Here is an 18915-nt window from a genome sequence, read left to right as displayed (position 1 = left end):
TCCTTCACATACTTAATACACCAGCTCCCAAACTACCCCTTAATGATGCTGTACCATACTTTAATAACACCTTCCTTCACATACTTAATACCCCAGCTCCCAAACTACCCCTTAATGATGCTGTACCATACTTTAATAACACCTTCCTTCACATACTTAATACACCAGCTCCCAAACTACCCCTTAATGATGCTGTACCATACTTTAATAACACCTTCCTTCACATACTTAATACCCCAGCTCCCAAACTACCCCTTAATGATGCTGTACCATACTTTAATAACACCTTCCTTCACATACATAATACACCAGCTCCCAAACTACCCTGTAATGATGCTGTACCATACTTTAATAACACCTTCCTTCACATACTTAATACCCCAGCTCCCAAACTACCCCTTAATGATGCTGTACCATACTTTAATAACACCTTCCTTCACATACTTAATACCCCAGCTCCCAAACTACCCCGTAATGATGCTGTACCATACTTTAATAACACCTTCCTTCACATACTTAATACCCCAGCTCCCAAACTACCCCTTAATGATGCTGTACCATACTTTAATAACACCTTCCTTCACATACTTAATACCCCAGCTCCCAAACTACCCCTTAATGATGCTGTACCATACTTTAATAACACCTTCCTTCACATACTTAATACACCAGCTCCCAAACTACCCCTTAATGATGCTGTACCATACTTTAATAACACCTTCCTTCACATACTTAATACCCCAGCTCCCAAACTACCCCTTAATGATGCTGTACCATACTTTAATAACACCTTCCTTCACATACTTAATACCCCAGCTCCCAAACTACCCCTTAATGATGCTGTACCATACTTTAATAACACCTTCCTTCACATACTTAATACCCCAGCTCCCAAACTACCCCTTAATGATGCTGTACCATACTTTAATAACACCTTCCTTCACATACTTAATACCCCAGCTCCCAAACTACCCCTTAATGATGCTGTACCATACTTTAATAACACCTTCCTTCACATACTTAATACACCAGCTCCCAAACTACCCCTTAATGATGCTGTACCATACTTTAATAACACCTTCCTTCACATACTTAATACACCAGCTCCCAAACTACCCCTTAATGATGCTGTACCATACTTTAATAACACCTTCCTTCACATACTTAATACACCAGCTCCCAAACTACCCCTTAATGATGCTGTACCATACTTTAATAACACCTTCCTTCACATACTTAATACCCCAGCTCCCAAACTACCCCTTAATGATGCTGTACCATACTTTAATAACACCTTCCTTCACATACTTAATACCCCAGCTCCCAAACTACCCCTTAATGATGCTGTACCATACTTTAATAACACCTTCCTTCACATACTTAATACCCCAGCTCCCAAACTACCCCTTAATGATGCTGTACCATACTTTAATAACACCTTCCTTCACATACTTAATACCCCAGCTCCCAAACTACCCCTTAATGATGCTGTACCATACTTTAATAACACCTTCCTTCACATACTTAATACACCAGCTCCCAAACTACCCCTTAATGATGCTGTACCATACTTTAATAACACCTTCCTTCACATACTTAATACCCCAGCTCCCAAACTACCCCTTAATGATGCTGTACCATACTTTAATAACACCTTCCTTCACATACTTAATACCCCAGCTCCCAAACTACCCCTTAATGATGCTGTACCATACTTTAATAACACCTTCCTTCACATACTTAATACCCCAGCTCCCAAACTACCCCTTAATGATGCTGTACCATACTTTAATAACACCTTCCTTCACATACATAATACACCAGCTCCCAAACTACCCATTAATGATGCTGTACCATACTTTAATAACACCTTCCTTCACATACTTAATACCCCAGCTCCCAAACTACCCCTTAATGATGCTGTACCATACTTTAATAACACCTTCCTTCACATACTTAATACCCCAGCTCCCAAACTACCCCTTAATGATGCTGTACCATACTTTAATAACACCTTCCTTCACATACTTAATACACCAGCTCCCAAACTACCCCTTAATGATGCTGTACCATACTTTAATAACACCTTCCTTCACATACTTAATACCCCAGCTCCCAAACTACCCCTTAATGATGCTGTACCATACTTTAATAACACCTTCCTTCACATACTTAATACCCCAGCTCCCAAACTACCCCTTAATGATGCTGTACCATACTTTAATAACACCTTCCTTCAAATACTTAATACCCAGCTCCCAAACTACCCCTTAATGATGCTGTACCATACTTTAATAACACCTTCCTTCACATACTTAATACCCCAGCTCCCAAACTACCCCTTAATGATGCTGTACCATACTTTAATAACACCTTCCTTCACATACTTAATACCCAGCTCCCAAACTACCCCTTAATGATGCTGTACCATACTTTAATAACACCTTCCTTCACATACTTAATACACCAGCTCCCAAACTACCCCTTAATGATGCTGTACCATACTTTAATAACACCTTCCTTCACATACTTAATACCCCAGCTCCCAAACTACCCCTTAATGATGCTGTACCATACTTTAATAACACCTTCCTTCACATACTTAATACACCAGCTCCCAAACTACCCCTTAATGATGCTGTACCATACTTTAATAACACCTTCCTTCACATACTTAATACCCCAGCTCCCAAACTACCCCTTAATGATGCTGTACCATACTTTAATAACACCTTCCTTCACATACTTAATACACCAGCTCCCAAACTACCCCTTAATGATGCTGTACCATACTTTAATAACACGTTCCTTCACATACTTAATACCAGCTCCCAAACTACCCCTTAATGATGCTGTACCATACTTTAATAACACCTTCCTTCACATACTTAATACCCCAGCTCCCAAACTACCCCTTAATGATGCTGTACCATACTTTAATAACACCTTCCTTCACATACTTAATACCCCAGCTCCCAAACTACCCCTTAATGATGCTGTACCATACTTTAATAACACCTTCCTTCACATACTTAATACCCCAGCTCCCAAACTACCCCTTAATGATGCTGTACCATACTTTAATAACACCTTCCTTCACATACTTAATACCCCAGCTCCCAAACTACCCCTTAATGATGCTGTACCATACTTTAATAACACCTTCCTTCACATACTTAATACCCCAGCTCCCAAACTACCCCTTAATGATGCTGTACCATACTTTAATAACACCTTCCTTCACATACTTAATACCCCAGCTCCCAAACTACCCCTTAATGATGCTGTACCATACTTTAATAACACCTTCCTTCACATACTTAATACACCAGCTCCCAAACTACCCCTTAATGATGCTGTACCATACTTTAATAACACCTTCCTTCACATACTTAATACCCCAGCTCCCAAACTACCCCTTAATGATGCTGTACCATACTTTAATAACACCTTCCTTCACATACATAATACACCAGCTCCCAAACTACCCCTTAATGATGCTGTACCATACTTTAATAACACCTTCCTTCACATACTTAATACCCCAGCTCCCAAACTACCCCTTAATGATGCTGTACCATACTTTAATAACACCTTCCTTCACATACTTAATACCCCAGCTCCCAAACTACCCCTTAATGATGCTGTACCATACTTTAATAACACCTTCCTTCACATACTTAATACCCCAGCTCCCAAACTACCCCTTAATGATGCTGTACCATACTTTAATAACACCTTCCTTCACATACTTAATACCCCAGCTCCCAAACTACCCCTTAATGATGCTGTACCATACTTTAATAACACCTTCCTTCACATACTTAATACACCAGCTCCCAAACTACCCCTTAATGATGCTGTACCATACTTTAATAACACCTTCCTTCACATACTTAATACACCAGCTCCCAAACTACCCCTTAATGATGCTGTACCATACTTTAATAACACCTTCCTTCACATACTTAATACCCCAGCTCCCAAACTACCCCTTAATGATGCTGTACCATACTTTAATAACACCTTCCTTCACATACTTAATACCCCAGCTCCCAAACTACCCCTTAATGATGCTGTACCATACTTTAATAACACCTTCCTTCACATACTTAATACACCAGCTCCCAAACTACCCCTTAATGATGCTGTACCATACTTTAATAACACCTTCCTTCACATACTTAATACCCCAGCTCCCAAACTACCCCTTAATGATGCTGTACCATACTTTAATAACACCTTCCTTCACATACTTAATACCCCAGCTCCCAAACTACCCCTTAATGATGCTGTACCATACTTTAATAACACCTTCCTTCACATACTTAATACCCCAGCTCCCAAACTACCCCTTAATGATGCTGTACCATACTTTAATAACACCTTCCTTCACATACTTAATACCCCAGCTCCCAAACTACCCCTTAATGATGCTGTACCATACTTTAATAACACCTTCCTTCACATACTTAATACCCCAGCTCCCAAACTACCCCTTAATGATGCTGTACCATACTTTAATAACACCTTCCTTCACATACTTAATACCCCAGCTCCCAAACTACCCCTTAATGATGCTGTACCATACTTTAATAACACCTTCCTTCACATACTTAATACACCAGCTCCCAAACTACCCCTTAATGATGCTGTACCATACTTTAATAACACCTTCCTTCACATACTTAATACACCAGCTCCCAAACTACCCCTTAATGATGCTGTACCATACTTTAATAACACCTTCCTTCACATACTTAATACCCCAGCTCCCAAACTACCCCTTAATGATGCTGTACCATACTTTAATAACACCTTCCTTCACATACTTAATACACCAGCTCCCAAACTACCCCTTAATGATGCTGTACCATACTTTAATAACACCTTCCTTCACATACTTAATACACCAGCTCCCAAACTACCCCTTAATGATGCTGTACCATACTTTAATAACACCTTCCTTCACATACTTAATACCCCAGCTCCCAAACTACCCCTTAATGATGCTGTACCATACTTTAATAACACCTTCCTTCACATACTTAATACCCCAGCTCCCAAACTACCCCTTAATGATGCTGTACCATACTTTAATAACACCTTCCTTCACATACTTAATACCCCAGCTCCCAAACTACCCCTTAATGATGCTGTACCATACTTTAATAACACCTTCCTTCACATACTTAATACCCCAGCTCCCAAACTACCCCTTAATGATGCTGTACCATACTTTAATAACACCTTCCTTCACATACTTAATACCCCAGCTCCCAAACTACCCCTTAATGATGCTGTACCATACTTTAATAACACCTTCCTTCACATACTTAATACCCCAGCTCCCAAACTACCCCTTAATGATGCTGTACCATACTTTAATAACACCTTCCTTCACATACTTAATACACCAGCTCCCAAACTACCCCTTAATGATGCTGTACCATACTTTAATAACACCTTCCTTCACATACTTAATACCCCAGCTCCCAAACTACCCCTTAATGATGCTGTACCATACTTTAATAACACCTTCCTTCACATACTTAATACCCCAGCTCCCAAACTACCCCTTAATGATGCTGTACCATACTTTAATAACACCTTCCTTCACATACTTAATACCCCAGCTCCCAAACTACCCCTTAATGATGCTGTACCATACTTTAATAACACCTTCCTTCACATACTTAATACCCCAGCTCCCAAACTACCCCTTAATGATGCTGTACCATACTTTAATAACACCTTCCTTCACATACTTAATACCCCAGCTCCCAAACTACCCCTTAATGATGCTGTACCATACTTTAATAACACCTTCCTTCACATACTTAATACCCCAGCTCCCCAACTACCCCTTAATGATGCTGTACCATACTTTAATAACACCTTCCTTCACATACTTAATACCCCAGCTCCCAAACTACCCCTTAATGATGCTGTACCATACTTTAATAACACCTTCCTTCACATACTTAATACCTCAGCTCCCAAACTACCCCTTAATGATGCTGTACCATACTTTAATAACACCTTCCTTCACATACTTAATACCTCAGCTCCCAAACTACCCCTTAATGATGCTGTACCATACTTTAATAACACCTTCCTTCACATACTTAATACCCCAGCTCCCAAACTACCCCTTAATGATGCTGTACCATACTTTAATAACACCTTCCTTCATATACTTAAAACCCCAGCTCCCAAACTACCCTGTAATGATGCTGTACCATACTTTAATAACACCTTCCTTCACATACTTAATACCCCAGCTCCCAAACTACCCCTTAATGATGCTGTACCATACTTTAATAACACCTTCCTTCACATACTTAATACCCCAGCTCCCAAACTACCCCTTAATGATGCTGTACCATACTTTAATAACACCTTCCTTCACATACTTAATACCCCAGCTCCCAAACTACCCCTTAATGATTCTCTACAATACTTTAATAACACCTTCCTTCACATACTAATACCCCAGCTCCCAAACTACCCTTAATGATGCTGTACCATACTTTAATAACACCTTCCTTCACATACTTAATACCCCAGCTCCCAAACTACCCCTTAATGATGCTGTACCATACTTTAATAACACCTTCCTTCACATACTTAATACCAGCTCCCAAACTACCCCTTAATGATGCTGTACCATACTTTAATAACACCTTCCTTCACATACTTAATACCCCAGCTCCCAAACTACCCCTTAATGATGCTGTACCATACTTTAATAACACCTTCCTTCACATACTTAATACCCCAGCTCCCAAACTACCCCTTAATGATGCTGTACCATACTTTAATAACACCTTCCTTCACATACTTAATAACTCAGCTCCCAAACTACCCCTTAATGATGCTGTACCATACTTTAATAACACCTTCCTTCACATACTTAATACCCCAGCTCCCAAACTACCCCTTAATGATGCTGTACCATACTTTAATAACACCTTCCTTCATATACTTAATACTCAGCTCCCAAACTACCCCTTAATGATGCTGTACCATACTTTAATAACACCTTCCTTCACATACTTAATACCCCAGCTCCCAAACTACCCCTTAATGATGCTGTACCATACTTTAATAACACCTTCCTTCACATACTTAATACACCAGCTCCCAAACTACCCCTTAATGATGCTGTACCATACTTTAATAACACCTTCCTTCACATACTTAATACCCCAGCTCCCAAACTACCCCTTAATGATGCTGTACCATACTTTAATAACACCTTCCTTCACATACTTAATACCCCAGCTCCCAAACTACCCCTTAATGATGCTGTACCATACTTTAATAACACCTTCCTTCACATACTTAATACACCAGCTCCCAAACTACCCCTTAATGATGCTGTACCATACTTTAATAACACCTTCCTTCACATACTTAATACCCCAGCTCCCAAACTACCCCTTAATGATGCTGTACCATACTTTAATAACACCTTCCTTCACATACTTAATACACCAGCTCCCAAACTACCCCTTAATGATGCTGTACCATACTTTAATAACACCTTCCTTCACATACTTAATACACCAGCTCCCAAACTACCCCTTAATGATGCTGTACCATACTTTAATAACACCTTCCTTCACATACTTAATACACCAGCTCCCAAACTACCCCTTAATGATGCTGTACCATACTTTAATAACACCTTCCTTCACATACTTAATACACCAGCTCCCAAACTACCCCTTAATGATGCTGTACCATACTTTAATAACACCTTCCTTCACATACTTAATACCCCAGCTCCCAAACTACCCCTTAATGATGCTGTACCATACTTTAATAACACCTTCCTTCACATACTTAAAACCAGCTCCCAAACTACCCCTTAATGATGCTGAACCATACTTTAATAACACCTTCCTTCACATACTTAATACCCCAGCTCCCAAACTACCCCTTAATGATGCTGTACCATACTTTAATAACACCTTCCTTCACATACTTAATACCCCAGCTCCCAAACTACCCCTTAATGATGCTGTACCATACTTTAATAACACCTTCCTTCATATACTTAATACTCAGCTCCCAAACTACCCCTTAATGATGCTGTACCATACTTTAATAACACCTTCCTTCACATACTTAATACACCAGCTCCCAAACTACCCCTTAATGATGCTGTACCATACTTTAATAACACCTTCCTTCACATACTTAATACCCCAGCTCCCAAACTACCCCTTAATGATGCTGTACCATACTTTAATAACACCTTCCTTCACATACTTAATACCCCAGCTCCCAAACTACCCCTTAATGATGCTGTACCATACTTTAATAACACCTTCCTTCACATACATAATACACCAGCTCCCAAACTACCCCGTAATGATGCTGTACCATACTTTAATAACACCTTCCTTCACATACTTAATACCCCAGCTCCCAAACTACCCCTTAATGATGCTGTACCATACTTTAATAACACCTTCCTTCACATACTTAATACCCCAGCTCCCAAACTACCCCTTAATGATGCTGTACCATACTTTAATAACACCTTCCTTCACATACTTAATACCCCAGCTCCCAAACTACCCCTTAATGATGCTGTACCATACTTTAATAACACCTTCCTTCACATACTTAATACCCCAGCTCCCAAACTACCCCTTAATGATGCTGTACCATACTTTAATAACACCTTCCTTCACATACTTAATACCCCAGCTCCCAAACTACCCCTTAATGATGCTGTACCATACTTTAATAACACCTTCCTTCACATACATAATACACCAGCTCCCAAACTACCCCTTAATGATGCTGTACCATACTTTAATAACACCTTCCTTCACATACTTAATACCCCAGCTCCCAAACTACCCCTTAATGATGCTGTACCATACTTTAATAACACCTTCCTTCACATACATAATACACCAGCTCCCAAACTACCCCGTAATGATGCTGTACCATACTTTAATAACACCTTCCTTCACATACTTAATACCCCAGCTCCCAAACTACCCCTTAATGATGCTGTACCATACTTTAATAACACCTTCCTTCACATACTTAATACCCAGCTCCCAAACTACCCCTTAATGATGCTGTACCATACTTTAATAACACCTTCCTTCACATACTTAATACCCCAGCTCCCAAACTACCCCGTAATGATGCTGTACCATACTTTAATAACATCTTCCTTCACATATTTAATACCCCAGCTCCCCAACTACCCCTTAATGATGCTGTACCATACTTTAATAAAACCTTCCTTCACATACTTAATACCTCTGCTCCCAAACTACCCCTTAATGATGCTGTACCATACTTTAATAACACCTTCCTTCATATACTTAATACCCAGCTCCCAAACTACCCCTTAATGATGCTGTACCATACTTTAATAACACCTTCCTTCACATACTTAATACTACCCCCCAAACACCCTTAATGATGCTGTACCATACTTTAATAACACCTTCCTTCATATACTTAATACTCAGCTCCCAAACTACCCCTTAATGATGCTGTACCATACTTTAATAACACCTTCCTTCACATACTTAATACCCCAGCTCCCAAACTACCCCTTAATGATGCTGTACCATACTTTAATAACACCTTCCTTCACATACTTAATACCCCAGCTCCCAAACTACCCCTTAATGATGCTGTACCATACTTTAATAACACCTTCCTTCACATACTTAATACCCCAGCTCCCAAACTACCCCTTAATGATGCTGTACCATACTTTAATAACACCTTCCTTCACATACTTAATACCCCAGCTCCCAAACTACCCTTAATGGTGCTGTACCATACTTTAATAACACCTTCCTTCACATACTTAATACCCCAGCTCCCAAACTACCCCTTAATGATGCTGTACCATACTTTAATAACACCTTCCTTCACATACTTAATACCCCAGCTCCCAAACTACCCCTTAATGATGCTGTACCATACTTTAATAACACCTTCCTTCACATACTTAATACCCCAGCTCCCAAACTACCCCTTAATGATGCTGTACCATACTTTAATAACACCTTCCTTCATATACTTAATACTCAGCTCCCAAACTACCCCTTAATGATGCTGTACCATACTTTAATAACACCTTCCTTCACATACTTAATACCCCAGCTCCCAAACTACCCCTTAATGATGCTGTACCATACTTTAATAACACCTTCCTTCACATACTTAATACCCCAGCTCCCAAACTACCCCTTAATGATGCTGTACCATACTTTAATAACACCTTCCTTCACATACTTAATACCCCAGCTCCCAAACTACCCCTTAATGATGCTGTACCATACTTTAATAACACCTTCCTTCACATACTTAATACCCCAGCTCCCAAACTACCCCTTAATGATGCTGTACCATACTTTAATAACACCTTCCTTCACATACTTAATACCCCAGCTCCCAAACTACCCCTTAATGATGCTGTACCATACTTTAATAACACCTTCCTTCACATACTTAATACCCCAGCTCCCAAACTACCCCTTAATGATGCTGTACCATACTTTAATAACACCTTCCTTCACATACTTAATACCCCAGCTCCCAAACTACCCTTAATGATGCTGTACCATACTTTAATAACACCTTCCTTCACATACTTAATACCCCAGCTCCCAAACTACCCCTTAATGATGCTGTACCATACTTTAATAACACCTTCCTTCACATACTTAATACCCCAGCTCCCAAACTACCCCTTAATGATGCTGTACCATACTTTAATAACACCTTCCTTCACATACTTAATACACCAGCTCCCAAACTACCCCTTAATGATGCTGTACCATACTTTAATAACACCTTCCTTCACATACTTAATACCCCAGCTCCCAAACTACCCCTTAATGATGCTGTACCATACTTTAATAACACCTTCCTTCATATACTTAAAACCCCAGCTCCCAAACTACCCTGTAATGATGCTGTACCATACTTTAATAACACCTTCCTTCACATACTTAATACCCCAGCTCCCAAACTACCCCTTAATGATGCTGTACCATACTTTAATAACACCTTCCTTCATATACTTAATACCCCAGCTCCCAAACTACCTCTTAATGATGCTGTACCATACTTTAATAACACCTTCCTTCACATACTTAATACCTCAGCTCCCAAACTACCCCTTAATGATGCTGTACCATACTTTAATAACACCTTCCTTCACATACTTAATACCCCAGCTCCCAAACTACCCCTTAATGATGCTGTACCATACTTTAATAACACCTTCCTTCACATACTTAATACCCCAGCTCCCAAACTACCCCTTAATGATGCTGTACCATACTTTAATAACACCTTCCTTCACATACTTAATACCCCAGCTCCCAAACTACCCCTTAATGATGCTGTACCATACTTTAATAACACCTTCCTTCACATACTTAATACCCCAGCTCCCAAACTACCCCTTAATGATGCTGTACCATACTTTAATAACACCTTCCTTCACATACTTAATACCTCAGCTCCCAAACTACCTCTTAATGATGCTGTACCATACTTTAATAACACCTTCCTTCACATACTTAATACGCCAGCTCCCAAACTACCCCTTAATGATGCTGTACTGTACTTTAATAACACCTCCCTTCACATACTTAATACCTCAGCTCCCAAACTACCTCTTAATGATGCTGTACCATACTTTAATAACACCTTCCTTCACATACTTAATATACCCAGCTCCCCACCACCCCGTAATGATGCTGTACCATACTTTAATAACATCTTCCTTCACATATTTAATACCCCAGCTCCCAAACTACCCTTAATGATGCTGTACCATACTTTAATAACACCTTCCTTCACATACATAATACACCAGCTCCCAAACTACCCCGTAATGATGCTGTACCATACTTTAATAACACCTTCCTTCACATACTTAATACCCCAGCTCCCAAACTACCCCTTAATGATGCTGTACCATACTTTAATAACACCTTCCTTCACATACTTAATACCCCAGCTCCCAAACTACCCCTTAATGATGCTGTACCATACTTTAATAACACCTTCCTTCACATACTTAATACCCCAGCTCCCAAACTACCCCTTAATGATGCTGTGCTCTACTTTAATAACACCTTCCTTCACATACTTAATACCCCAGCTCCCAAACTACCCCTTAATGATGCTGTACCATACTTTAATAACACCTTCCTTCACATACTTAATACCCCAGCTCCAAAACTACCCCTTAATGATGCTGTGCTCTACTTTAATAACACCTTCCTTCACATACTTAATACCCTAGCTCCCATTTGTATGAGAAGAATCAAAAAGAACTCAGCACCATGGCTCTCTAAGGAATGTAAACACCTGAAGAAGCACCATGGCTCTCTAAGGAATGTAAACACCTGAAGAAGCACCATGGCTCTCTAAGGAATGTAAACACCTGAAGAAGCACCATGGCTTTCTAAGGAATGTGAACACCTGGTGAAGCAACGGGACCGAGCCTGGTCATCCTGAAACAAAACAAAAATGAACAAAATCATGGTAATCTGAAAATACTATGTAACAAAGTGAGAAAACTAATCAACAGAGATAAGAAGTCATATCATTCCCAGCTTCAACTCCAGCATAAAATCAACCCCAGTAAAATGTGGCACTCCATATCTTCTCTACTTAATCCTGGATGAAATGGAGGACACACCCTATCACCTGATACCCCTCCATCACAAATAGCCAAAAACTTTAACAAGCACTTCATAAAATCAATTTTGGACCTAACTAACACCCCTAATGCTGGTCTCCCCACCCTTCAACTGATTCAGACACCAACCACAGGCCATCAGCTTCTTCTAACCCTGTCATTACTAACCCCCTACTTAACAAAATGTTGTACAGGCCCCATTCTCATTTCAGCCCATACCCACTGACACCATTAAGAAACTGCTAAAAAAACTAAAACCCTGCTCTATCTCAGCTGATAATCTCTCCCCATACTACCTCAAACTGGCTGCTAACTCAGTCGCCTACCCAATCAGTATCCTAATAAATAGGTATTTATCTGAATCAGAAGTATCCACCATATGGAAACAATCTCACATCACCCCCATCCACAAAGGAAGCAAGTCTTTTGATCCATCCAGTTTCCATCCTATATCCATCTCTTCACTCATATCCAAAATTCTCGAGAGAGGTATCCATCAGGAGGTAATGTAATATCTATTGCAAAACAATCTTTTAACCAAAACTCAACATGGCTTCTGACCTAGCACAGCATGGCTACAGTCCTATTATCTTTTACAGACACCATGAACAAGGCCAGAGATTCAGGATGATATACAGTCTCAGTATTCATTGATCTCTCCAAGGCCTTTGACACAGTGGCTCACCCTTTACATTTGAACACACTGTCTAACATAGGCTTCTTACATAGCACAGTAAAATGGTTTCAGAGCTACCTCAAGGATTGTAAACAAGTAGTGAAATGGTCCAATGAATTCTCACCCTTTCTCCACAACCCTACTGGAGTCCCCCAAGGCTCCAGCCCCATTTTACTGTGTTATGTAAGAACTCTTCAACATTTTCACAAATAACCTTCACACTGCCTCTCACCCCAGGACCCTTATTCAATATGCTGATGATTCCACCATAATCTGTGCTGCTCAATCACTACCAGAACTACTTTCAAAAACTCAACAGTCCTTTACTGCAGTCGAACCCTGGCTAAGAAATGCCCATTTCTTTCTTAATCCAAAGAAGACAAAACTAGCACTCTTTCATCCCAAAAACAACTTCCCTGTCACTGATCATTTCAACATCCTCTGACAACACTGTCATAGAAACATCGCAGGAAACCAAACTTCTAGGTGTTATCATTGACAATAAACTTTCATTTGACCCCCATATACAGCAAAATATAAAGAAAACTCATCAAAAACTAGAACTCTTATATAGAAACAAACATTTCTTTACTGCAGCAACCAAAAATATCCTTGCAAATAAACATTTTTACTTCCCTCCCTTCTTTATGGTGCCCCTATGTTAACTAATTTACAAAATTCTACCCTAAGCAAGTTGGAACAGTGCTACAACAAAGTTGCAAAGTTTGCCACAAACTCTAAATATCACACACATCACTGTAAACCACTCCTAGAATTAAACTGACTTGAACTCCCCAACAAACTTGCCTTTATTCAACTATCCATTCCTACGATCCCTACAATCAGAAGACAAATCGCTTAGCTATCTCAAAACCCACAAGAAAACCTGGTCACTCTCTGTATTCATACTTTGTATTTCTACTTTGGAATTCATTACCTCTAGTTACCAGGTCTATGCCTGGCCTAACCCATTTCAAAGTCTCTTTAAAAAAATCATCTCATAAATATATGGCTCTGCTCCTGCATAAAGTCTGCCTAATGCTCAGGTCTTCCTCTTTCTCTCACATTTCATTCCCTCACAGACTGCAAGATCCTAAAGCTCTTCTAACTCCTTCTCTGCTTCTATACCATATCCTTAAAGGGACAATCCCAGTGTTTAAAATTTGGGTCCAAGATACAGCACAGCAATGTAACGCCCACTCTAATGTGTCATTCAAATTCCCTCCCTCAGTGTCAATTTTCTAGCAAACTTCCTGTACACCTTCTGTTCCAATGCTGCTTTGGCTCCTGATCCCAAATGCGCTTTATCTTTGTGTTCCTATCGTACTGCTATTGCACTTATGGCTTGGCTGAATCTATATACATTCCTGCATCTTTTTCCAAAGTGTCCCTCCACAGATAATACATTTTCTGAGAATCTCCGTTGCTTTTTTTAAAGCTGTCTCGCCATGTTAAACTTGTTTAACATAGCGAGACAGTGTGAAGCAACGACGATCTTGCATTATCCATTGCTGTAAAAAAGAGTTATAGTAATGGAAAAATTCCGGGCCACCGGACCTTTTTCCATTACTATAACTCTGATTTACAATGTGCACGCTGACCAATCAGCGTGCACATTTTTGAATATTAATGGGGGATCATTGTATAATGTACATTATAAAATATTTATGATAATTGTACAGATTAGGTTAACAATATTTTGTGGAGGGTATTTTGAGATGGTAGTTTTGGTGTGAAGGGTAGAGACAGCTGGGAATTATTGGACGATATATTAAACATGGATTGGACAGCACAGTGGTGTAGCGGTTGCATTGTCACCTCACAGCAGGAGGTTCTCTGGTTCGATTCGTGGCTGGGGTGCCTTCTGTGTGGAGTCTGCATGTCCTCCCTGCTTTCGTGTAGGTTTCCTTCAGGTGCTCTGGTTTCCTTCCACATTACAAAGACATGCGATTGGAGCATTTCTCACCAGGCCCCTGATGAAAATTGGCTCATTCCAAGTCGGACTTTCCCGGTAAACAAAAGTTAATTAAATAAATAAGGAAGTTTGACGGTGAAACCTATTAGTAAAGCATTTGATTGTTTAGAGCAGGATCATTTGTGGAGTATTTTATAAAAATATGGTAGAAGAGGAGGTTAGTAAATATGATAAAGTCAGTTTATAGGAATACCACTGTGAAAGTTACAGTAAGTGGCTATTTAAGTTAAACTGTTGTGATGGAGAGAAGGGTGACGCAAGGATGCCCTATGAATGAAGTGTTATTTGCATTAATAATGAATGCAGTGGGACTAAAACTGCAGATTGCGTGGACAAGAGCAAGGTATCTAATGAAAGGAGGAATTTGTGTTCTACACTGCATTACTTATGCAGATGATATTGTGGTGATTGCTAAGAACAAATTGTGGATGAGGGGTATGTTGAAAGGTGCTGGTGAAATAGAAAGTAGGTTTGAAACTGAATATAGAGTTGTGGGCTAGAAAAATAATGTTCAATACAGAGGGTTGTGTTCAGTTAAAATAATTTGTTGGGTACCAAGTTTGGGAAAAGTGAGGCTATTGAAGAACAATGGAATGGGGTGATAGGGGAAATAAGAAAAAAACTGGAAGAATATGGAAAAGTTTTAGGTCATCATAGAAGAAGAAAGTATCACTGATGAATTCAGTGATCTACTGAAAAACTGGATATTCAAGCAAAACATATATTTTGCCAAGTTTGTAAAAAGGAGAACTTTTGTGAGCTGTGTTTTTTGTATTGTTTTTGGTGTTCTAGAGTGAACCCAGTGAAGAGGTAAGTGCTATATTAAAAAAAAGATGCAGGAGGTTTGGGGTTTATTAATCCAGTTGTGTATGCGGTATCCTTAAAATTACATATATTGAGTGTTTTTAGGAGTAAAGATAGTTTTTTATAAGAATTATGGAATACAGGCAGGATGGAGTGGGTGGAGAAGAGTGTCAGGAGTGATTTGTGACAGACGGGTACCAGTAAGAGTAAAAGGGAAGGTCTACAAGAGGGTAGTGAGACCAGCTATGTTATATGGGTTGGAGACAGTGGCACTGACAAAAAGGCAGAAGTCAGAGCTTGACGTGGCAGAGTTGAAGATGTTAAGATTTGCACTGGGTGTGATGAGGATGGACAGAATTAGGAATAAGTATATTAAAGGGTCAGCCCAGGTTGGAAGGCTTGGAGACAAAGCCAGAGAGGCAAGATTACGTTGGTTTGGACATGTGCTGAGCAGGGATGCACAGTATATTGGGAAAAAGATGCTAAGGATGAAGCTGCCAGGTAACCGGAAAAGAGGAAGGCCTAAGATAAGGTTTATGGATGTGGTGAGAGAGGACATGCAGGTGGTTGGTGTGACAGAGCAAGATGCAGAGGACAGGAAGAAATGGAAACAGTTGATCTGCTGTGGCGACCCCTAACGGGAGCAGCCGAAAGAAGAAGAAGATGGAATCAAAATCTGGAAAATTGTGGATAAAGGGAAAGAAAACAAAAACATTTAAAAACAAAGAAATTCATGAGTATCAAATTAAAGCTACAGTGGTTCAATGTTAGAGACATTAAAGATTCTAGAAGGGGGTGGTATGAGGTGAGGCTATTGTAAGGAGGTGGTATATTGTAAAGTGAGGAAGTGATTAACACCATTAAGGGAAGGAAAAAGAGAATTGTTAATGCATTAGAGTGTCAGGACTTTTTATGTTGATTCGGTGTAAATAACTTGCCAGTTAAATGGAATTTGGTGTATAAAGTTATGTCTCAAAGATTGTTTATTTTGTAATGAATTAAGACACAGAGCATGTCTTTTTGTATTGTAGGAGAGTTAGAGAAATGTGGGAAAAGGTTTTTGTGAATTTAAGCTGAGTGATGTTAAAAGGGTTGAGGATCTAGATGTGAAAATGACAATATATAACTAAAAGGAAAGGTGGTAAAATATGTAGAAAAGATGGATAAAATGTTATTTGGAGGGCTGTGGAATACTTAGAATGCAAGACTTAAGGAGGTACTATATCATAAAATTTGGAGGAGATAATGTCAAAGATAAGATTATGGTTCTGGCAAAAATAGTGGGGGGTTACAAAGTTTGATATGTTTAACTCTCATAATTTTAATGAAGTAAGTTACTTGTTTAATTTATGTATTTATTTCTTGTAATTTTAATTTATTTGATAACTGTTAAAATAAGCTAATTTTCGCATTAATGTATGATGTATATAGTACAAGTAAAGGACCCCTGCTCTTTTGTATAGGTGCTGTGGGTTGTTTTACATCCATGCTACCATCAACTCAAGCAGATGGGGCCTCAGTTTAACATTTTATGCACACACACACACACACACACACACACACACACACACACACACACACACACACACACACACACACACACACACACCTTATGCTGAACTGTAGTGTCAGCAATCCAGCTGCCTGTTATGAGAACAGAACCCATAGACTTCTGCACCAGAAGCATACGTGATACCTGTTGCACTACATTCACCAACTAATGAGTCGGGTCAGAGAGATGGAACCTGTCTGCTAGGAGAAACATGTGAGAGAACAGAGTCCTGTAGCAGTGTAGGGCACCACAATTGCCTCAGCCAGAAGAGTAGAATTATCAGTATCATTTCAGCTCTCTCCCTCCTAGGTTTGTGGTGACCAGAGGGCAGAGATATTGAGTGTATGCATAAAGATCACCCTTGGTTCACTCAATTGACAAAAAAAAAAAAAAATACATCCTTCAAGGATGTGCCTGTGTGAATTAGGTAGATGTTCCTATAATCTGCAATGGATGGAGCTGCAAAAAGATCTTAGACTTCACTCCCCTCTATAAAGAACAGACAGCACAAATGTCTGCCAGATGAGGTTGTTTAAAGCAGCAGTAGCACAAGAGGCAGCCGTATTTCGATATCCTTGCAAACTCTTTGCAGTTTTGCCAGGCACCCATTCCAGTATGCTTGCTTATGTAGTACATTACTGCTATGCCAAAAGCACAGTCAGGTGTGCAGACCCCCCCCCCCCCCATGATGCACTGATGTTGCGAGTGGTTGCTCCACTTGACAAAATGGATATTTACTGAGTAGTGCAGAAAATGGATTCACAAACCATCCCAGAGAGGTCTGTGATTTTCAGGGCAGACGGCAATGGATTAAAACATGGATGGTATGCAGAATGTGCAAAAAGTTTGTCCGCTAGTGCAGTGGCTTTACTGCATGTTCCAGAAAGGCTGATCTGAACATCCTGAAAATCTAGGATGTACTGTCCTTGAATAACCACTGAATCACTCAGTTGTAAAGACTTACCAGGGCTACCACAGGTACAACACCCACTCTGAACCATGAGCTGCTGAAGTTTACCTGAGAATAACAACGGTCTGATAAGCAGGAGGCAAGGCATTCATGAAAAAGAGTACTCAGGTGTCACACTAGAAAAGGACTGTTTATATAAGAGAGACTGCCGTGACTTGATCATGCTACACATTATACTAGGGAAATGGATAACAATGCACAAATTCTTTACCTTGATACAACAGAA

General features: G+C 39.7%; 1 protein-coding gene across 1 annotated transcript in view; it reads right to left on the bottom strand.

Moving 5' to 3' along the window:
• LOC122797107 (cytochrome P450 2C20-like) overlaps positions 1–18915 on the bottom strand; it is a 1202426-nt gene that overhangs the window by 119451 nt on the left and 1064060 nt on the right. The window lies entirely within an intron of this gene.

This window comes from Protopterus annectens, chromosome 3.part0 (assembly GCF_019279795.1).
Source record: "Protopterus annectens isolate FY-2018-M chromosome 3.part0, PAN1.0, whole genome shotgun sequence".
NCBI lineage: Eukaryota > Metazoa > Chordata > Ceratodontiformes > Protopteridae > Protopterus > Protopterus annectens.
The sequence above is the reverse complement of the archived record's forward strand: the minus strand, read 5'-3'. Positions and strand labels throughout refer to the sequence as shown.